This window comes from Hylobates moloch, unplaced genomic scaffold (assembly GCF_009828535.3).
Source record: "Hylobates moloch isolate HMO894 unplaced genomic scaffold, HMol_V3 SCAFFOLD_3, whole genome shotgun sequence".
Lineage (NCBI taxonomy): Eukaryota > Metazoa > Chordata > Mammalia > Primates > Hylobatidae > Hylobates > Hylobates moloch.
In genome coordinates, this window is record NW_026652278.1 from 52894104 (window position 1) to 52907597 (window position 13494).

Genomic DNA, 13494 nt, shown 5'->3' on the forward strand with positions numbered 1-13494 from the left:
GGTCTCAAGCCAAAACTACTATGTATTATTCCAGTCATAAATGTCAAACGTTTAAAATAAAGAATACCTAATGATGAATAAGGTTAAAATTAGAGGTAACCTTCGGAAGACATATGTGTGCAGTCATATTTTAATAGAGATTGGGAGATGCACAGGTATTGGGTGGAATTGCCAGGCACGGGCAAGGTCAGCATGAAAACACTCACCAAAGCAGGTCCCAAAGCAGCAAACCTTGAGTCCTTAGGACCCACTGATGTCTAGGGGAGTCACGGAGGACTAAGATTATGAGCCTGTAGGCCACCAATTTCCTGTTTACCAAAAGTGAACATCAAAGATGTGACTGTGAACCTCACTCAGAAGAATCAGACAACCCAGGACAGACATACGAAGCTTGAGAAACCCAGGGACCCGGTCTCTCTGGAACAAATTCCCAAAGTCTTCAGTATTTTTAAATAAGCCAGGCCTCAGATTACAAACCAGATATGATCTCCCAGTTAAAGCAAGAAGAACTATGGGGAGAAACAAGGAATTAATCTGGGTTCTAGAAATTATGTATCAGGTATTTCCCCCCCATGAAAGAAAATAAATAAATGACTGCTTATAATTTATCATGAGTGGGGTCTGTGGAAAGGAGGAATTTAAGGAAAAGAATGATGTCCTTTCCCATGGCAACTACCCAGATTTTGCAACTAGTGTTGAAAGGAGAGAGCCATCTTCAAAGCAGAACAATTTTTATGAAGCCCTCTTACTGAGTGAAAATAGTTAGATTGACAAGAGATGAATCCTTGTCATTGTCATGCAAAGTAACCCAAGGATTGTAGGGATCAGTCAGAGAGGCACCAGGAATTCAAAAGAAAGACGTTTGAAGGAAGTGGCATTTACCCAAATGAAAGCATTATCTCACAATGAAATCTATGGAAAGGAGGAATTTAAGAAAAAGAATGATGTGATTTCCAGCCTTCTTGTACCCCACATACAGCAGACATTGGAGACTCACAGGGGTGGGAGAGTGGGGTGGTGGGGGTGAGGAATGGGAAATTACTTAATGGGTACAATGCACATTATTTGGGTTATGATTATACTAAAAGCCCAGACTTCACCACTATGCAAGAGGTATAGACCTATTATTTTGTAACTGACAACATTGATAAGAGATACTCAATTTACTGAAGTCATATGTCAGTATACTCTGATTAATCTTTGAGAAATCTTAACAAATTTTTTCAAGAAGTTTAAAGGAAAATCAATCAGATATTTTCCCACCTGACCATGATAAGATAATTAATTTGGGTTCTAGAAATTATTTATCAAGTATTTTCCCCCAGTGAAAGAAAATAAATGGGTGCTTAAAATTTATTATGGAGTACCATGAAGTCCTAAAATATACTTAATACAAAAGTTGAAAAAAAAACCTCTAAAGAACAAAAGTTGGTTTTATGAACAACACTTTCTAGAAATGGCTATTTTTCAAAAAAGAAATAGACTTCTAACCAATATTTGTGCTATCAAGTTAAGTGTTATTTCCTTGATCTCAGGGATGTTTCAAAGAAATATTCATCAAAAAAAAACAAAAACAAAAGCAGAGATGAAATAGAATAGCTAATCTGAAACAAAGCTAATAAAAGAAGGAAAATTGAAATTGTAAGTAAGTCAGAGCAAGAAGAATCAAATAACTGGAAATTGACAATTGAGTTATGAAACACTGGAAAAGGAAGGTAAGTTAACCTATTTTCTGACATGGCACAAAGGGCAACATTCAGAACAGAAGCAGGCAGTATTTTAATCAATCATTTAAAGATGAGCTTATAAATAAGAAAAGCAAGATCAAAAGAAACCCAAAAAAGTACTAACAAAATTTATGCAAAACTGGCTTTCAATATGCACTTAAAACTCTACTCTCTTCAATTCTGAAAGGATTTTTAAAGTACATATTTCTTCCAATACTGCATTTTTAAGTACAAATTTTCCCACTACAAAACACCTGGAATAATAGCTGCACCTAGTGGGTACCCAATAAATGTTTGATTAAAGTATGAATTTAAATGATCATTATATTTTACACATATATTCACTCAAGCAACAGCTGCCTATTTTTCTAACGTCATTCTACCCATGCTGCCACAATCTGAATAATTATGCTCTTCGCATGTGTATCAGCTCCAAAAAGGGTTGGTGTGTAGATCTAGAAGAAGTACCACTTCATAATGTGTTTGATAAATTATTTAAAGTATGTCTAAATCACCACAGTGTTATGGTATTGATACAAAGCTTATTTATTTTACTCTGTAGTTTGTAGAATATAACCTAATTACAGAAACCTAAAAATCTTGAACAATCATTGTTCTTTATACAAGGAGATATTGCTGCTCAGTAGATGCTACATAAACAAGCCAAATAAGGTGTCTGAAGAGTTCTATCATTGGCTTTCTGTGTAATCCCAGGTGACTTACTTAACCTATCTCTGCTCCTCATTTGCTGATCAACAAAGTGAAGATTAATTAGGCTTTCCGAATTTGAGGTTATTTTGATACAGATGATGACCAAATACTTTTTCAGGATGAAGGCAGAATGCAATGCTGTAGTTTTTTAATTCCCAATTTCACCTTAATTTAAATTAGGTCTAGTTTGTCATATGCAAAGATGGGCATGAATTTCAAATGACTTTTAATGATTGTGTTGTGGGAAAACATGAACATTTGAGAAAAGCAGCTCTGTTTTTCACATGAAGATAGAGTATGACAGGGACACCAACTATATGTGTATAAAACTCCTGGAAATATTTTAGTAATAAGCAAAGACTTCTGTTTTGCAACTTAACAATGCCTACAGAATGAAGTTACCACAGAATTAAGCTTTGTGTCCATGGCAAAATCAGGGGTTTCTAGCCCTGATCCTTGATCACAGACTTGCTTTACTATGTGACTGAAGATAAGAAAGGAAATAAACCTCAATTTTCTTACTAACAACTGTATACATTAGATTTAATGGCTAGTTCCCATGACATATACTTCTAATCTATAAGACAATAAGGAGCCTGTATGAGGTAAAGGGAGAAGAGATGCAGAAGGCTTGGTTCATAGACAGCGTAAAGTATCAATTATATGTATATTTATATTTATATTTACATTTATATTCCACTGTGTTGCTCAGATTATCTTCTGGCCCAGCCCAGAGTAACTTGTAAGAGACTTCTGGGGAGAAGGGGAGGAAGAAATATGTCAAAGATCTGTGTCTTCAAAGTTTCTCCAAAATGAGAGAGAAGAAAAAAATGCATGGAAATGAAATACAGGTTAAGAAAAGAAATGAAGCATGATGTTTGTTGAGGTGGAGCAAAAGAATAATTAAGCCAATTTCATAAGCAACAAATCCTTACATCTGTCCTAATCTGGAAACCAACACGATGATGAAAGAGACACAAAGAACAAATTCTGAAGCGAGCATAGAGACCAGAAAATGAGAAGATTAGGTTTTGAGTGGCAGAGGAAAAGATAAAAATATAAGGTGGAAAAATTGATAGTCACACTTGCGTGCAAGTACACTTTAACATTTGAGTTACTCCCTTGAACTAGTAAGGAAAAACTGAAGTCTGATATTTTCAGCTATTTTTGCTTATGGCAGCTAAATCACAGAGATGAAATTCTACCGTTATTATTATGACCCTATTATATGGAATAGCCAGAGAACAAGAAAGAAAGGTATTAAGGACAAACTGTTCTCTTATTTTGAGGTTTGCCCAGAGTGATTTGTTAAGTTACCAAGTGGTATATAAAAATTATTATTTGGTGCTGAGGCTCCATGGCTTAAAATGTAGGTTTTATCATAATGATCAAATAAATCTAAAACACTTTTTTTAGGGGGGAGGTTAAGGCATCTGCTTTGACTGCCGAATTTAAGAATAAAATGAACTTACCCAATTTTGAGTTCTCACAAGTCTATTTAGTTATACCTCCTAGTTCTTCAAACTAATTATCATGAGTCATAAAACCAAACTTTTATCATGCCTGATGATTTAACATGCTTTATGATTAATTTTTCTATTTAGGCAATTGCCTCATCCTTTGAGAAAGAACAATCTAGTGTAAGTGACAGAGGCTTTTCTCATGCGGCTCCTTTTAATATCTGTGCCTGGATGACTCTTACATTTCTTATCATTTCCACTACAGTAGTCAAATATCTGTGGAAATCTGTTTTTTTAATAAATTTAACAGGGACAGAGTTTAGAAAATAAATCAGTTTGACAAATGCATCTTTATTGGATTTTATGACCATACCCATAACTCTTCAGGAAACGCTTTTCATGAGATAGAAGAAATAAGCAGAGAATAAATATACCATTAAAATTCAAATGCTGGATACTGAGTGAATATAAAACATCTAAGGGCTTGTACAAGTGGAGAAGAGCAATAGAAATGGAAAAGATGAGAAAAGTCCTTGAAGGCTGTTATTAACAATAAGACAATTCAGCAAGAGAATAACAAAGTAGGGATATACAAGTTTAGGAAGAGATTCTCCTTTAAGATGCCAAGTTTAAATTAAATAAAACAAGCAACAGCTGCCTTATATCCTCAGGTTCAACACTGATGGAGAATGATATTCAAAGAGCTGATAGTATTTATAGTCAGTGTAGTTAAGAGTGTAAGCTACCTCAGGATCAGATGGAAAAACAATGAATATAAATGTTAGAACTCTCTACAGGGATAACACAGGTCCCAGGCTGAGGAAAACCTCTATGTTATTTTCACACTAATAATCAAAAATGGCAGTAGTGTTTTCCAAGTGGAAAGAAAACATTTGGTTTTAGTCACAGACTTGGCTTATCCTTGAAGTAAAGCAAGAAAAGAAGAAAATTATTCTTTTATGCTGTGAAGGAAAGAGTTGGTTGCTGAATTTCTAAGGATCCCATGAAGATTTTCACATGAGCTAGATTCCCTTGCTTTCTGAAATTTTCCCTGTAGCTCTTCACTTTGAACTATGTTTTGCATAACCACTCTAGATTTTCTTATGCTCACATGAGACTGTGCCATTAATTTAGACTATGCTAAGTCAGGCAATGTGAAGAATTTCTAACTGGAATTTTTAAAACTTCTCTGCTCAATCTATTTCTTGACCTTATCAAACTGCTTTTTCTCTTTGTAAAAGTTAGCTTATACTGTTTTAACCTCCTAATTATGTTTCTATTTTTGACCCTTTCAGAATGGACACATCAGACAAATTTAACGTGCTAAATGTGTATTTGTTATAAAAGAAGCTCATTGATTTTTTCTTTTCTTCAGTCATTTCAGTTGGTAAATAATTCCACAATACTTTAAAAATATATTTACCTCTCAGTTACATCAGCAATATTGAATACTTGTAAACTAATTTCTTTTGGGTTGAAATTTTTTATGCCCACCCATGCAGTTGATGGGGAAATATATATAACATGGGGTTATGGTGTGGATGTTTGTCCCCTCCAAATTTCATGTTGAAATTTGATCCCCAATATTTGAAGTAGGACCTAGTGAGAGGTGTTTGGACTATGGGGACAGATCCCTCATGAGTAGATTAATGCCTTCCCTTGGAGGTGAATGAGTTCTCATTCTATTAGTTCCCGAGAGAACTCGTTGTTAAAAAGAGCCTGGCACCTCCCCTGTCTCTCTTGCTTCTTCTCTCACCATGTGATCTCTGCAGACCCTGCCTCCATCTCACCTTCTGGCAAAAGTGGAGGCAGCCTGAGGCTTTCAACAGTTGCAGATGCCCAACCTTGAACTTTCCAGTCATCAGAATTGTGAGCCAAACCTATTTTCTCTATAAATTACCCAACTTCAGGTATTTCTTTATAGCTACACAAAATGAACTAAAACACGTAATGAGAGAAAAACTAGCCAAATTTGCATACAAATGAAAGTTAACTTGTATGCTAGTAGTTTTCTTGTGGAAAAGGAGAAAGACAACTGTTCTATGTCTCTTCATCTTTCAATGCTCTTACTTCATAACAGCAAGTGTGCCCTTCCAGAAGAAGGACTTCGTTTCATAGCTATCATCACAGTCTAAATTCTGATCAATTTTGTCTGTACCATTCTCTTGCTCCTAGCAACAGTGGTGCTCTCTGACAGCCTTGGTGCTGCTGGATAACTTAGCACTTTTACTTCCCCAAGAGTGTTTTCTTTTGCAAGCAAAAGAAAAACAACTGAATTTTAATGGAAAAGATCCTGCTTTTCAGTGAGTTCTAAAATTATCCTTGCTAGGATTTATAGTGTTGCTCTCATAGAATCCTTTATAAATCTCAAGCAAAAGTTACTAAGATCTCCACAATAGTGGTTCCTTAAGCACATGGTTCTGTATTTTTTATTCTAACGGGAGAATAATTTTTCATGCTAATGCAGCTTTCTCTAATTGTAAATAACCATATGCAGTGTACAAGTTCCCCTGTTGTTTTGAGCTCCTTACCCTAGCATGACTTTCTTCTGCTTGCAGGAAACTGATACTTACTTGTATATAAAGAACTCTCCAATGAAAAAGTAGTAGTCAATCTTTTAAATTTAGTTCCCAAACTTGCAGAAAGCAAGCCAATTTTCTTTTTTTATTTTTATTTTTATTTTTTATTTTTATTTTTTGAGACAGAGTCTTGCCCTGTCGCCCAGGCTGGAGTGCAGTGGCGCAATCTTGGCTCACTGCAAGCTCCGCCTCCTGGGTTCACGCCATTCTCCTGCCTCAGCCTCTCTGAGTAGGTGGGACTACAGGCACCCGCCACCACGCCCGGCTAATTTTTTGTATTTTTAGTAGAGACGGGGTTTCACCGTGGTCTCGATCTCCTGACCTCGTGATCCGCCCGCCTCAGCCTCCCAAAGTGCTGGGATTACAAGCGTGAGCCACCACGCCCGGCCTAAAGCAAGCCAATTTTCTAAGAGCTAATTTACCAAAAGTCAATTCATCCAATACCTACTTTACCAAATACCCAGCTTCTGAAATAAACTCTCCTCTTGATCTTTTCCCCCAGATGAAGGACCTTCTTTCTCTGCCCCGCCTTCCACCAAATTTTGCTGTGGGGCCATAATAGAAGAAAATGCAACAAATTTTAAAATGTTATTAGTAAGATGAAATGAGAGCCAGATAACTAAGTCTTAGGGAGATCTTCAAAAGTTTAAAAACCCAACAATCCAATATAAATTACTCTAAATTTCATAAATGTTTAAAGAAACATGCAAATTTAGCTAATAAGTCATTCAGAAATTCTCTAATTGATAAACTTGATTTTGGTGAATTCTGTTTTTTTTTTTTTCCAACTTTTATTGTAGGTAATGGGGCACACATGCAGATTTGTTACACAGGTATATTGCATGTCACTGAAGTTTGTTGTACAAATGATCCCATCTCCCAGGTAGTAAGCATAGAACCCAATAGGCAGTTTTTTTTTTACCTCTGTATCCCTTCCATCCTCCCCTCTGTAGCAGTCCCCAGTGCCCATTGTCTATTCTTCCCATGTTTATGTACATGTGTATTCACTGTTTAGCTCCCACTGGTGAGATCATGTAATATTTGCTTTCTTGTTCCTATGTTTATTTGCTCAGGATAATGGCCTCCAGCTGCAGCCATGTTGCTGCAAAGAACATGATTTTATTCTTTTTATGGCTACATATTATTCCACAGTGTATATGTACCACATTTTTAAATCCAGTCCACCACTGATGGACATCAATGTTGATTCCATGTCTTTGCTACTGTGAATAGTGTTGCAATGAACATGTGAATGCATGTGTCTTTTTGGTAGAACAACTTATTTTCCTTTGAGCATACACCCAATAATGGGATTGCTGTGTCGAATAGTGTTCTGAGTTCTTTTGAGAAACCTCCAAACTGCTTTCCTCAGTGGCTGAACTAATTTACATTCCCACAAACTGTGTATAAGTGTTCCCTATTCTCTGCAACCTCACTGATATCTGTTATTTTTGTCTTTTTAATAGTATCTATTCTGACTGGTGTGAGATGGTATTTCATTGTGGTTTTGATTTGCGTTTCTTTAATGATTAGTTATATAAGATTTTTTCATATATCTGCTGACCACATGGATGTCTTCTTTTGAGAAGTGTCTCTACATGGATTAGATTCTGGCAAATCGATTTACATTTGAGGCTTCAAGGTATTGGTCAGGCACAGATCAGGATTTGGGGGTTACTACTGTGCTATCAATAAAGTCATAGAAATTTGTCAAGGTGAGAATAGGGTACTTGCCTTTCTCTATACCTAGGAGAACACACAAGCCCTTTCCCCTACTGTATGAAGACTAAGTTGAACTAGAATATTAATTTAATATGCATTGCTTGCTCTGCTTTCCTAGTATATAAACAGTGCAATTTACTTAGCCTCTAGGACAAGGCTCCTTTGAGTTCAAGCAGAATCAGTTGGAAGCCCCCTTTCTCAGTTGGGAGGCAGAGACCCTAACAGCCAATTGCACAACTAATTTCCATAGCCTATCTCTGTATTTTATTTTAACTACTCCTCACCCTAGGCTTTTTCCCCTTCCTGGCTCTTCTCTGACTTCTCTTCCACTTTTCTAGTATCTAAATTTTAATTCATTATATCTCCAAGTTATCTATTAATAGGAAAGCCATGTCCATTGTAGCTACAGATCTTACCAACCAGTGGCCCTCAGCTGCCCTTAGCATACCAAGGATACTTCACACTGAGCTTCTATGCTGTATTAATCCATTCATTTTTGGCAGTTAGGATAACATGGTTATTATCCATAAATAGTTACAGCAAGAGGCAATTAACATTCAAGGAGGTTCATGTGAACTCTTGTGAAAAACAACCATTGCTACTATTGAGCAACTACTATGACCTAGTAGATATGGAAAGGAGAGTCTTCATCTTGGGAAGAAAACGAGGAGGGATTTGTGACAAATATGCTCCTGAGCTCTTAAGTAATGCTTTATAGAAGCAAAATTAACCTGAAGATTATGGTTGAAAGCTGTTAACTAGAGTAAGACAGAAATAATTAGTCTAGTCTCCAGTGCTATTAAACTTTATCAAGAAAGACAAACAATTGAACCTTGTAAAAATTAGTCTTTGTTTCTTTATGTTTGGAGAAGAAGATGGGCCAGAGGAACAGAGAGAAAGAAGCAATGAATATCAAACAGGCACTGTTAGACTCAGCTTTGGGCAAAGGCTGTTACTAGAGTTGGTACAGTTCAAATTTTATTCATTTGTATAATATTTTGAACTTGAGGAATTACTGTAATTGTATCAACCACCAGACATATCCATTGGAGAAAGAAAAATGCTCAGACCACACTATCCTACATTATGACCAAGCAGGGGACAGGAAGATGGTCCACTTCACTCCAAAAAATGAATCTCTGTTGTGAGGTCCTGGGTAATATTAGAGCCTGATATGATTGGTTCCAGCATTTGGTTAGGGGTGGACAGACGTGATTCCCCTACTCCTGGGACAAGTATGTCTATTTGGAACCAGGTACAGGGAATTTAAAAACTTCCTAGAGAGATCAAGGCCAGGCTATTTTTGGTCCAACCAAAAATAAATTAGCAAAGTGAGCCCTATAATGTCAGAATGTCAAAATAATGATATTACCACATGAAAATTACTACATAGAATTAAGCTAATGGAAGAGCAGATGCAAAAGCTAACATATGAAGGTCTTTTTGGTTTGCAGGTGGCTTACACACCACCTTCTTTAGTAATTATTTTGGGTTGACCCTCCTGCCTCCTGAGCCAAACTACATCTTACTCTCTCCTCACACTTATTTCCCTGAATAACTATGGAGAAATCAATAAACAGCCAGGAATAATAACAGAAGCCTAATGCATATTAGATAATAATTCTCAAAGATAAGTATTAGAGCCTCATTTGTAGATAAGGAAACTATAGCACAGAAAGGTGGGGTAGCTTTCCCTGGGTCACACAATGAGTAAGAGCCAAAGTGCCTATTGGAAACTAGGTCTGAATGAATCCAAAGCCTGTAGTCTAAGCTCAGCTTTGATTATCTCATTTGAGTTCCAGGACCATCTAACCGAGATCCTTTGTACTGTCTTCCTCAACATTAAAGGGAAATATATATAAGGCAAAGTTTCAAGAATCTTTTTTCATCAAAAATATTATTTGCTTGTGTTACTGGCATCAATCTCTGGCTAACACACAATTTCCCACTATTAGGCTAATGCGAGCCTGCTGCCAGAAGACACATTGGTGGCTGAAATAGGATTGCATCTGACCATTCACTTTCTTAAGGCTCACGCAATGCCGGTGGCTCTGATGGTGATAGCTGGTCTGTTCTGACACTAAGAAAATGTCTTCCAGTTCATTTGTTGCTGCAGATAAGTAAAAGGTACTTAGTACACACAATGTGGAGCACAATGACCCAGAGACAAAAAGCAGCTATTTGATTTCCATCTACATCAGGAGATGGAAATCTCAGAGACAAGACTGTATTAAAAACATTATTTTCTGATCACTTTCTAAGACTCTTATGAAATGGGCTTCATCTGGTGTTTCCAATTTCTTCCTGATTGTTTAAGTGACCCATAACTTGAAGATTGCCACATTCCTCCCCAAAAGGTAATCTGGAAATGCAAGGAGAGTCAGTAAATGTTGCGTCGTTACACAATTTCTGATCTCAAGATTTCTGTTTCAGGTCATTTGTGAGTGAAAGCAGTCCTTTCCTAACCTGTGCAATAGAAGCAGAAACTATTGTATGTTTGCATTGTGTCTTCTCTCTTCAAAACTGTTATTTCAGTAGTATCAAAATACTATGCAAACATTTCTACTCTTATTTCACATATCTTAGACATGGGTTTCTCCTTAGGGCATGCTTTTGAGTTCAAGCTTAATGATATCTAATAAACTACACAAATGTTACATGAGTAAGATACCAGTAGAATCCACAACTATCAAATCAGTCTTACAATGTTACATCACCAGAAAAACTTCATCTAAATAGCCACAGTAACCTTACAAAATCCCTAAGATAGCAGACAAAGGAATAGGAAAGGTCCAGATAAATGGATCTGTCATCAGACAGGTACAGAATATAAGTGCAGAAGTGTTCACAAATGCAGGAAGAAGGACAGATAAGGAAAGTAGGGTTAAAGGGGATGGGGAAATATTTAGATGAGGGAATAAATGAATGACTTTCAATGAAAAGGAAAATAGTTCTTTATATATTACAGATATGATAAAACAATCACCTCTATAAATTCATTCCACCTACAGCCTTTCTCCCTTCGCCTATAAGCATGCTTTTCCCATCTTAAAAGCAAAAAACTCACAAAACAAAACCACATCCCTCAACTGTGAGGTTTCTTCTAGTTAATGTCCTCTCTCTTCTCATTTGTTAAGCTTCTTGAGAAATGTTTATCTACATTTATATTTCTGCCCCTTTTCCTGCTTGATTTACTCTCTTTAATCCTTAAGGCCAATTCAAACTTCATGGCTTCTATATGACCTTCCTCAGGCTCTTTGTAGAGTGATTTGCCACTATCATTGATAACACAGAGCACATTTTACATTGCACTAATCAAAATACCTTGGGTTCTAACTTCTTCTTTGTAGGTCTATTACCTCCTAAACCTGAACTGTTTGGAAGCTGTGACTATTCATCATTATGTCTATTACACAATGCATAGATGAAGCATTTGAGACTGTTGGAGGAGAGAGAGAGAGACGCAAACAAGCATAATACAATGTGTTACAAGAGACAAATGCACTATTCCCCCATATTATGTAGGTAATGCTTTTGTAACAGATACAGAGGGGCATAATTAAAAGTGGCCCACTCTTCTTAGGAGGGTCGGGTTTATGCTCCTAGAACTCGTATTGAAGGAGAATAGTTCACCTGTTTTAAAACAAACAAACAAACATGCAAAGGCTTTCAAAGAAAAGAAAAATCAAGTGTGGAAAAATGGAAACAGGAGACAATCAGAAGTCTTTTAAGTCATTGTGGTGGCTGAAGCATAGGTTGAGAGGAAAAGAGGAGCAGGAGACAGGTCTATAAAAGGAGACCAGGACCTACTAGGTTTCTGACAGCCTTGTAGGCCTGACAAGGAGTATGACTTCATCCAAGAGGCAGTAAGAATTACTGAAAGACTAAGCAGGATAAAGACATGTGCCAGGTTTGGGGTGTTAGGAAGATCATTCTGGCAGCAGTGTGGAGAATGAAGTGAAGAAGTACAGAAAGAGAGATGAGTAGAATATTTTTGTCTCATAAGGGTTAGAGCTAAAAAGTAGAGCTTGGAATAATAAGACTGATTACAGATACTGAGAAGTTACTAAAGCCAGTCATCATTCTAAGTCTGTTTATTATTTACCTTAATTATCAGAATAACTCAGTGAAGCAGGTGATATTATTGTTTTCATTTTAAACCAGGAAGGTAAGAAACTTGGAGAGCTCTAGGTAAATTGCTAAACCAGAACTCTAACCCAAGAAAACTAATAAATCCAAAGCCTAAATTAGCTTAAGAATACCAGAGGAAATACTAATAGAAGCCACAGGTTTTAGTATCTGATTTTATTAGAGATAATTTTAATAATTTCTGTTCTACAACTTGTTTTCAGAAGACAGTCTTTCCTGTGAATTTCACAACAAAATGTACCAATTCACTAACTCTACAGTTCACTTGCAACTTTAACATCTAGAGAGACAAGATGTAAAATTAGGACTCATTTGTCTGCTATATATGCTATAAACACAGCAAAGTAAAAACAAAATGCACAGAACACATGGAATGATGGTTGACCCTGCCTAACCATCTAGAGCCTTTTGTATGTCCATCTCCCTCCTTCCAGGAGCCAGTGCACAAATGCAAGGAGTACTGCTCAAAGAGCTACTGCATTTCCAAAAGATATATTTTCAATGAATTTTAACAAAAACAGTATTTACACAATGCATTATATTCCTATCTCTACTTTTTACATACAGCAGGCACTCCAGAACATTCAGAAAGATTATCTATTTCTTTTAAAATACTAAAAATGTTCAACTATATATATAGTAGGAAGGAATAAAATGCACACATGGGAAATGCTAATAATAAGAACATGTCTTCTAAATATAACTAGTTTAGCATAGAACACCCTTCCACCACAGGGTCTTGTGCTCCATCACATCGAAACACTGAATCACTGCGTGTTATTCTTGGTGATGCATCTGGGGAAGTCTAGCAATTCCATTTCCAGAAGACATCTCTTTTCTACAATGCATTATTAATTAATTAATTTTTAAATTTACCCTTTACAAAAGGGCATTTGCAAAATATCTATTGTATGTACGCAACTTCTTTATATCTACAAGGTGTAGATGTCAGAAAAATAAGTTTTCTTTTCTTTTTTTTTTTTTTTTGTTTAGACGGAGTCTCGCTCTGTCGCCCAGGCTGGAGTGCAGCGGCTGCAAGCTCCGTCTCCCAGGTTCACGCCATTCTCCTGTCTCAGCCTCCCGAGTAGCTGGGACTACAGGCGCCCGCCATCATGCCCAGCTAATTTTTATATTTTTAGTAGAGAC